An 8961-nucleotide genomic window follows, 5' to 3' on the forward strand; every position below is an offset into this window, starting at 1 on the left:
TAGACCTGGTGTCCGCAGCTTGGTAGACCTGTTGCCCGTTTCATGGCTGGGTAGACCTGGTGTCCGCAGCAAGCCGTGGGTAGACCTGGTGTCCGGAGCTTGGTAGACCTGTTGCCCGATTCATGCCTGGGTAGACCTGTTGTCCGCAGCAAGCCGTGGGTAGACCTGGTGTCCGCAGCATGCCCTGGGTAGACCTGGTGTCCGCAGCTTGGTAGACCTGTTGCCCGATTCATGCCTGGGTAGACCTGTTGTCCGCAGCATTGAGTGGGTAGACCTGGTGTCCGCAGCATGCCCTGGGTAGACCTGGTGTCCGCAGCTTGGTAGACCTGTTGCCCGTTTCATGGCTGGGTAGACCTGTTGTCCGCAGCAAGCCGTGAGTAGACCTGTTGCCCGTTTCATGGCTGGGTAGACCTGGTGTCCGCAGCATGCCCTGGGTAGACCTGGTGTCCGCAGCTTGGTAGACCTGTTGCCCGATTCATGGCTGGGTAGACCTGGTGTCCGCAGCATTGAGTTGGTAGACCTGGTGTCCGCAGCATGCCCTGGGTAGACCTGGTGTCCGCAGCTTGGTAGACCTGTTGCCCGTTTCATGGCTGGGTAGACCTGTTGTCCGCAGCATTGAGTTGGTAGACCTGGTGTCCGCAGCATGCCCTGGGTAGACCTGGTGTCCGCAGCTTGGTAGACCTGTTGCCCGTTTCATGGCTGGGTAGACCTGGTGTCCGCAGCATGCCCTGGGTAGACCTGGTGTCCGCAGCTTGGTAGACCTGTTGCCCGTTTCATGGCTGGGTAGACCTGTTGTCCGCAGCAAGCCGTGGGTAGACCTGGTGTCCGCAGCTTGGTAGACCTGTTGCCCGATTCATGGCTGGGTAGACCTGTTGTCCGCAGCATTGAGTTGGTAGACCTGGTGTCCGCAGCATGCCCTGGGTAGACCTGGTGTCCGCAGCTTGGTAGACCTGTTGCCCGTTTCATAGCTGGGTAGACCTGGTGTCCGCAGCTTGGTAGACCTGTTGCCCGTTTCATGGCTGGGTAGACCTGGTGTCCGCAGCAAGCCGTGAGTAGACCTGTTGCCCGTTTCATGGCTGGGTAGACCTGGTGTCCGCAGCATGCCCTGGGTAGACCTGGTGTCCGCAGCTTGGTAGACCTGTTGCCCGTTTCATGGCTGGGTAGACCTGGTGTCCGCAGCAAGCCGTGAGTAGACCTGTTGCCCGTTTCATGGCTGGGTAGACCTGTTGTCCGCAGCATGCCCTGGGTAGACCTGGTGTCCGCAGCTTGGTAGACCTGTTGCCCGTTTCATGGCTGGGTAGACCTGGTGTCCGCAGCAAGCCGTGGGTAGACCTGCTGCCCGTTTCATGGCTGGGTAGACCTGGTGTCCGCAGCAAGCCGTGGGTAGACCTGGTGTCCGCAGCTTGGTAGACCTGTTGCCCGTTTCATGGCTGGGTAGACCTGTTGTCCGCAGCATTGAGTTGGTAGACCTGGTGTCCGCTACATACCCTGGGTAGACCTGGTGTCCGCAGCTTGGTAGACCTGTTGCCCGTTTCATGGCTGGGTAGACCTGGTGTCCGCAGCATTGAGATGGTAGACCTGTTGCCCGTTTCATGGCTGGGTAGACCTGTTGTCCGCAGCTTGGTAGACCTGTTGCCCGATTCATGGCTGGGTAGACCTGGTGTCCGCAGCAAGCCGTGAGTAGACCTGTTGCCCGTTTCATGGCTGGGTAGACCTGGTGTCCGCAGCATGCCCTGGGTAGACCTGTTGTCCGCAGCTTGGTAGACCTGTTGCCCGTTTCATGGCTGGGTAGACCTGTTGTCCGCAGCAAGCCGTGAGTAGACCTGTTGCCCGTTTCATGGCTGGGTAGACCTGTTGTCCGCAGCATGCCCTGGGTAGACCTGGTGTCCGCAGCTTGGTAGACCTGTTGCCCGTTTCATGGCTGGGTAGACCTGGTGTCCGCAGCAAGCCGTGGGTAGACCTGGTGTCCGCAGCTTGGTAGACCTGTTGCCCGTTTCATGGCTGGGTAGACCTGTTGTCCGCAGCATTGAGTTGGTAGACCTGTTGCCCGTTTCATGGCTGGGTAGACCTGGTGTCCGCAGCTTGGTAGACCTGTTGCCCGTTTCATGGCTGGGTAGACCTGGTGTCCGCAGCAAGCCGTGGGTAGACCTGGTGTCCGGAGCTTGGTAGACCTGTTGCCCGATTCATGGCTGGGTAGACCTGTTGTCCGCAGCAAGCCGTGGGTAGACCTGGTGTCCGCAGCATGCCCTGGGTAGACCTGGTGTCCGCAGCTTGGTAGACCTGTTGCCCGATTCATGCCTGGGTAGACCTGTTGTCCGCAGCAAGCCGTGGGTAGACCTGGTGTCCGCAGCATGCCCTGGGTAGACCTGGTGTCCGCAGCTTGGTAGACCTGTTGCCCGTTTCATGGCTGGGTAGACCTGTTGTCCGCAGCAAGCCGTGAGTAGACCTGTTGCCCGTTTCATGGCTGGGTAGACCTGGTGTCCGCAGCATGCCCTGGGTAGACCTGGTGTCCGCAGCTTGGTAGACCTGTTGCCCGTTTCATGGCTGGGTAGACCTGGTGTCCGCAGCAAGCCGTGGGTAGACCTGGTGTCCGCAGCTTGGTAGACCTGTTGCCCGATTCATGGCTGGGTAGACCTGTTGTCCGCAGCATTGAGTTGGTAGACCTGGTGTCCGCAGCATGCCCTGGGTAGACCTGGTGTCCGCAGCTTGGTAGACCTGTTGCCCGTTTCATGGCTGGGTAGACCTGGTGTCCGCAGCAAGCCGTGAGTAGACCTGTTGCCCGTTTCATGGCTGGGTAGACCTGTTGTCCGCAGCATGCCCTGGGTAGACCTGGTGTCCGCAGCTTGGTAGACCTGTTGCCCGTTTCATGGCTGGGTAGACTTGTTGTCCGCAGCAAGCCGTGGGTAGACCTGGTGTCCGCAGCATGCCCTGGGTAGACCTGGTGTCCGCAGCTTGGTAGACCTGTTGCCCGTTTCATGGCTGGGTAGACCTGGTGTCCGCAGCAAGCCGTGGGTAGACCTGGTGTCCGCAGCATGCCCTGGGTAGACCTGGTGTCCGCAGCTTGGTAGACCTGTTGCCCGTTTCATGGCTGGGTAGACCTGGTGTCCGCAGCAAGCCGTGAGTAGACCTGTTGCCCGTTTCATGGCTGGGTAGACCTGTTGTCCGCAGCATGCCCTGGGTAGACCTGTTGTCCGCAGCTTGGTAGACCTGTTGCCCGTTTCATGGCTGGGTAGACCTGGTGTCCGCAGCAAGCCGTGAGTAGACCTGTTGCCCGTTTCATGGCTGGGTAGACCTGGTGTCCGCAGCAAGCCGTGAGTAGACCTGGTGTCCGCAGCTTGGTAGACCTGTTGCCCGTTTCATGGCTGGGTAGACCTGGTGTCCGCAGCAAGACGTGAGTAGACCTGTTGCCCGTTTCATGGCTGGGTAGACCTGGTGTCCGCAGCATGCCCTGGGTAGACCTGGTGTCCGCAGCTTGGTAGACCTGTTGCCCGTTTCATGGCTGGGTAGACCTGGTGTCCGCAGCAAGCCGTGAGTAGACCTGTTGCCCGTTTCATGGCTGGGTAGACCTGGTGTCCGCAGCATGCCCTGGGTAGACCTGTTGTCCGCAGCTTGGTAGACCTGTTGCCCGTTTCATGGCTGGGTAGACCTGGTGTCCGCAGCATGCCCTGGGTAGACCTGGTGTCCGCAGCTTGGTAGACCTGTTGCCCGATTCATGCCTGGGTAGACCTGGTGTCCGCAGCATGCCCTGGGTAGACCTGGTGTCCGCAGCATGCCCTGGGTAGACCTGGTGTCCGCAGCTTGGTAGACCTGTTGCCCGTTTCATGGCTGGGTAGACCTGGTGTCCGCAGCAAGCCGTGAGTAGACCTGTTGCCCGTTTCATGGCTGGGTAGACCTGGTGTCCGCAGCATGCCCTGGGTAGACCTGGTGTCCGCAGCTTGGTAGACCTGTTGCCCGTTTCATGGCTGGGTAGACCTGGTGTCCGCAGCAAGCCGTGAGTAGACCTGTTGCCCGTTTCATGGCTGGGTAGACCTGGTGTCCGCAGCATGCCCTGGGTAGACCTGGTGTCCGCAGCTTGGTAGACCTGTTGCCCGTTTCATGGCTGGGTAGACCTGGTGTCCGCAGCAAGCCGTGGGTAGACCTGGTGTCCGGAGCTTGGTAGACCTGTTGCCCGATTCATGCCTGGGTAGACCTGTTGTCCGCAGCATGCCCTGGGTAGACCTGGTGTCCGCAGCATGCCCTGGGTAGACCTGGTGTCCGCAGCTTGGTAGACCTGTTGCCCGTTTCATGGCTGGGTAGACCTGGTGTCCGCAGCAAGCCGTGAGTAGACCTGTTGCCCGTTTCATGGCTGGGTAGACCTGGTGTCCGCAGCATGCCCTGGGTAGACCTGGTGTCCGCAGCTTGGTAGACCTGTTGCCCGTTTCATGGCTGGGTAGACCTGGTGTCCGCAGCAAGCCGTGAGTAGACCTGTTGCCCGTTTCATGGCTGGGTAGACCTGGTGTCCGCAGCATGCCCTGGGTAGACCTGGTGTCCGCAGCTTGGTAGACCTGTTGCCCGTTTCATGGCTGGGTAGACCTGGTGTCCGCAGCAAGCCGTGGGTAGACCTGGTGTCCGGAGCTTGGTAGACCTGTTGCCCGATTCATGCCTGGGTAGACCTGTTGTCCGCAGCATTGAGTGGGTAGACCTGGTGTCCGCAGCATGCCCTGGGTAGACCTGGTGTCCGCAGCTTGGTAGACCTGTTGCCCGTTTCATGGCTGGGTAGACCTGGTGTCCGCAGCAAGCCGTGAGTAGACCTGTTGCCCGTTTCATGGCTGGGTAGACCTGGTGTCCGCAGCATGCCCTGGGTAGACCTGGTGTCCGCAGCTTGGTAGACCTGTTGCCCGTTTCATGGCTGGGTAGACCTGTTGTCCGCAGCAAGCCGTGGGTAGACCTGGTGTCCGGAGCTTGGTAGACCTGTTGCCCGATTCATGCCTGGGTAGACCTGTTGTCCGCAGCATTGAGTGGGTAGACCTGGTGTCCGCAGCATGCCCTGGGTAGACCTGGTGTCCGCAGCTTGGTAGACCTGTTGCCCGTTTCATGGCTGGGTAGACCTGTTGTCCGCAGCAAGCCGTGAGTAGACCTGTTGCCCGTTTCATGGCTGGGTAGACCTGGTGTCCGCAGCATGCCCTGGGTAGACCTGGTGTCCGCAGCTTGGTAGACCTGTTGCCCGTTTCATGGCTGGGTAGACCTGTTGTCCGCAGCAAGCCGTGGGTAGACCTGGTGTCCGGAGCTTGGTAGACCTGTTGCCCGATTCATGCCTGGGTAGACCTGTTGTCCGCAGCATTGAGTGGGTAGACCTGGTGTCCGCAGCATGCCCTGGGTAGACCTGTTGTCCGCAGCTTGGTAGACCTGTTGCCCGTTTCATGGCTGGGTAGACCTGTTGTCCGCAGCAAGCCGTGAGTAGACCTGTTGCCCGTTTCATGACTGGGTAGACCTGGTGTCCGCAGCATGCCCTGGGTAGACCTGGTGTCCGCAGCTTGGTAGACCTGTTGCCCGTTTCATGGCTGGGTAGACCTGGTGTCCGCAGCAAGCCGTGAGTAGACCTGTTGCCCGTTTCATGGCTGGGTAGACCTGGTGTCCGCAGCATGCCCTGGGTAGACCTGGTGTCCGCAGCTTGGTAGACCTGTTGCCCGTTTCATGGCTGGGTAGACCTGGTGTCCGCAGCAAGCCGTGGGTAGACCTGGTGTCCGCAGCTTGGTAGACCTGTTGCCCGATTCATGCCTGGGTAGACCTGTTGTCCGCAGCAAGCCGTGGGTAGACCTGGTGTCCGCAGCTTGGTAGACCTGTTGCCCGTTTCATGGCTGGGTAGACCTGGTGTCCGCAGCATTGAGTTGGTAGACCTGGTGTCCGCAGCAAGCCGTGGGTAGACCTGGTGTCCGCAGCTTGGTAGACCTGTTGCCCGTTTCATGGCTGGGTAGACCTGTTGTCCGCAGCATTGAGTTGGTAGACCTGTTGCCCGTTTCATGGCTGGGTAGACCTGGTGTCCGCAGCTTGGTAGACCTGTTGCCCGTTTCATGGCTGGGTAGACCTGGTGTCCGCAGCAAGCCGTGAGTAGACCTGGTGCCCGTTTCATGGCTGGGTAGACCTGGTGTCCGCAGCAAGCCGTGGGTAGACCTGGTGTCCGCAGCTTGGTAGACCTGTTGCCCGATTCATGGCTGGGTAGACCTGTTGTCCGCAGCAAGCCGTGGGTAGACCTGGTGTCCGCAGCATGCCCTGGGTAGACCTGGTGTCCGCAGCTTGGTAGACCTGTTGCCCGTTTCATGGCTGGGTAGACCTGGTGTCCGCAGCAAGCCGTGGGTAGACCTGGTGTCCGCAGCTTGGTAGACCTGTTGCCCGTTTCATGGCTGGGTAGACCTGTTGTCCGCAGCATTGAGTTGGTAGACCTGGTGTCCGCAGCAAGCCGTGGGTAGACCTGGTGTCCGCAGCATGCCCTGGGTAGACCTGGTGTCCGCAGCTTGGTAGACCTGTTGCCCGTTTCATGCCTGGGTAGACCTGTTGTCCGCAGCAAGCCGTGGGTAGACCTGGTGTCCGCAGCATGCCCTGGGTAGACCTGGTGTCCGCAGCTTGGTAGACCTGTTGCCCGTTTCATGGCTGGGTAGACCTGTTGTCCGCTGCAAGCCGTGAGTAGACCTGTTGCCCGTTTCATGGCTGGGTAGACCTGGTGTCCGCAGCATGCCCTGGGTAGACCTGGTGTCCGCAGCTGGGTAGACCTGTTGCCCGTTTCATGGCTGGGTAGACCTGGTGTCCGCAGCAAGCCGTGGGTAGACCTGGTGTCCGCAGCATGCCCTGGGTAGACCTGGTGTCCGCAGCTTGGTAGACCTGTTGCCCGTTTCATGGCTGGGTAGACCTGGTGTCCGCAGCAAGCCGTGAGTAGACCTGTTGCCCGTTTCATGGCTGGGTAGACCTGGTGTCCGCAGCATGCCCTGGGTAGACCTGGTGTCCGCAGCTTGGTAGACCTGTTGCCCGTTTCATGGCTGGGTAGACCTGGTGTCCGCAGCAAGCCGTGGGTAGACCTGGTGTCCGGAGCTTGGTAGACCTGTTGCCCGATTCATGCCTGGGTAGACCTGTTGTCCGCAGCATGCCCTGGGTAGACCTGGTGTCCGCAGCATGCCCTGGGTAGACCTGGTGTCCGCAGCTTGGTAGACCTGTTGCCCGTTTCATGGCTGGGTAGACCTGGTGTCCGCAGCAAGCCGTGAGTAGACCTGTTGCCCGTTTCATGGCTGGGTAGACCTGGTGTCCGCAGCATGCCCTGGGTAGACCTGGTGTCCGCAGCTTGGTAGACCTGTTGCCCGTTTCATGGCTGGGTAGACCTGGTGTCCGCAGCAAGCCGTGAGTAGACCTGTTGCCCGTTTCATGGCTGGGTAGACCTGGTGTCCGCAGCATGCCCTGGGTAGACCTGGTGTCCGCAGCTTGGTAGACCTGTTGCCCGTTTCATGGCTGGGTAGACCTGGTGTCCGCAGCAAGCCGTGGGTAGACCTGGTGTCCGGAGCTTGGTAGACCTGTTGCCCGATTCATGCCTGGGTAGACCTGTTGTCCGCAGCATTGAGTGGGTAGACCTGGTGTCCGCAGCATGCCCTGGGTAGACCTGGTGTCCGCAGCTTGGTAGACCTGTTGCCCGTTTCATGGCTGGGTAGACCTGGTGTCCGCAGCAAGCCGTGAGTAGACCTGTTGCCCGTTTCATGGCTGGGTAGACCTGTTGTCCGCAGCATGCCCTGGGTAGACCTGGTGTCCGCAGCTTGGTAGACCTGTTGCCCGTTTCATGGCTGGGTAGACCTGGTGTCCGCAGCAAGCCGTGGGTAGACCTGGTGTCCGCAGCATGCCCTGGGTAGACCTGGTGTCCGCAGCTTGGTAGACCTGTTGCCCGTTTCATGGCTGGGTAGACCTGGTGTCCGCAGCAAGCCGTGGGTAGACCTGGTGTCCGCAGCAAGCCGTGGGTAGACCTGGTGTCCGCAGCATGCCCTGGGTAGACCTGGTGTCCGCAGCTTGGTAGACCTGTTGCCCGTTTCATGGCTGGGTAGACCTGTTGTCCGCAGCAAGCCGTGGGTAGACCTGGTGTCCGCAGCATGCCCTGGGTAGACCTGGTGTCCGCAGCTTGGTAGACCTGTTGCCCTTTTCATGCCCTGGGTAGACCTGGTGTCCGCAGCTGGGTAGACCTGTTGTCCGCAGCAAGCCGTGGGTAGACCTGGTGTCCGCAGCATGCCCTGGGTAGACCTGGTGTCCGCAGCTTGGTAGACCTGTTGCCCGTTTCATGGCTGGGTAGACCTGTTGTCCGCAGCAAGCCGTCGGTAGACCTGTTGCCCGTTTCATGGCTGGTAGACCTGTTGTCCGCTGCCGGCCTGGAAGTACTCCAAGGGGTCGCTGTTTCTCGCTGCCTCCGGCTATGTCATCGTAGAAGGCGGCGTGCGCCACTGCGCCCCCTCGGTCACGTACATCGGTTCTCTTTCCGGCCTCCGCCGCTTCGGGCCCATCTGTCCGTATTATGGGAACGAGGTGACGGGCCGTATCCCCACAGGCTGTTGCCGTGCCTGTGTCCGTGGCGGAGAAGGGCGGACGCGCGTGCGGTCGCCAGGGCCAGAAGAACACCGCCGATGTCGGGGCGAGTCGCGTGGCTTCGTCCGGCTTCCCGTCTTACCCAGTTCGACTGGGACAGGTTAGCCCAGAGAGAGAGACCGATGCGATCCGAGAGCCGCTCCCCGGCCCAGGCGAGGCTGCGTGCTCAGTCGGGGGAGAAGCGAGAAAGCCCCCAGAGAGACCGATGCGATCCGAGAGCCGCTCCCCGGCCCAGGCCGAGGCTGCGTGTTCAGTCCGGGGGAGAAGCGAGAAAGCCCCCAGAGAGAGCGATGCGATCCGAGAGCCACCGCGCTCCCCCGGCCCAGGCGAGGCTGCGTTGTTCCAGGCGGGGGAGAAGCGAGAAAAAGGCCCAGA

Source organism: Sturnus vulgaris, unplaced genomic scaffold (genome assembly GCF_052056855.1).
Source record: "Sturnus vulgaris isolate bStuVul1 unplaced genomic scaffold, bStuVul1.hap1 Scaffold_156, whole genome shotgun sequence".
In the NCBI taxonomy this organism is placed as follows: domain Eukaryota; kingdom Metazoa; phylum Chordata; class Aves; order Passeriformes; family Sturnidae; genus Sturnus; species Sturnus vulgaris.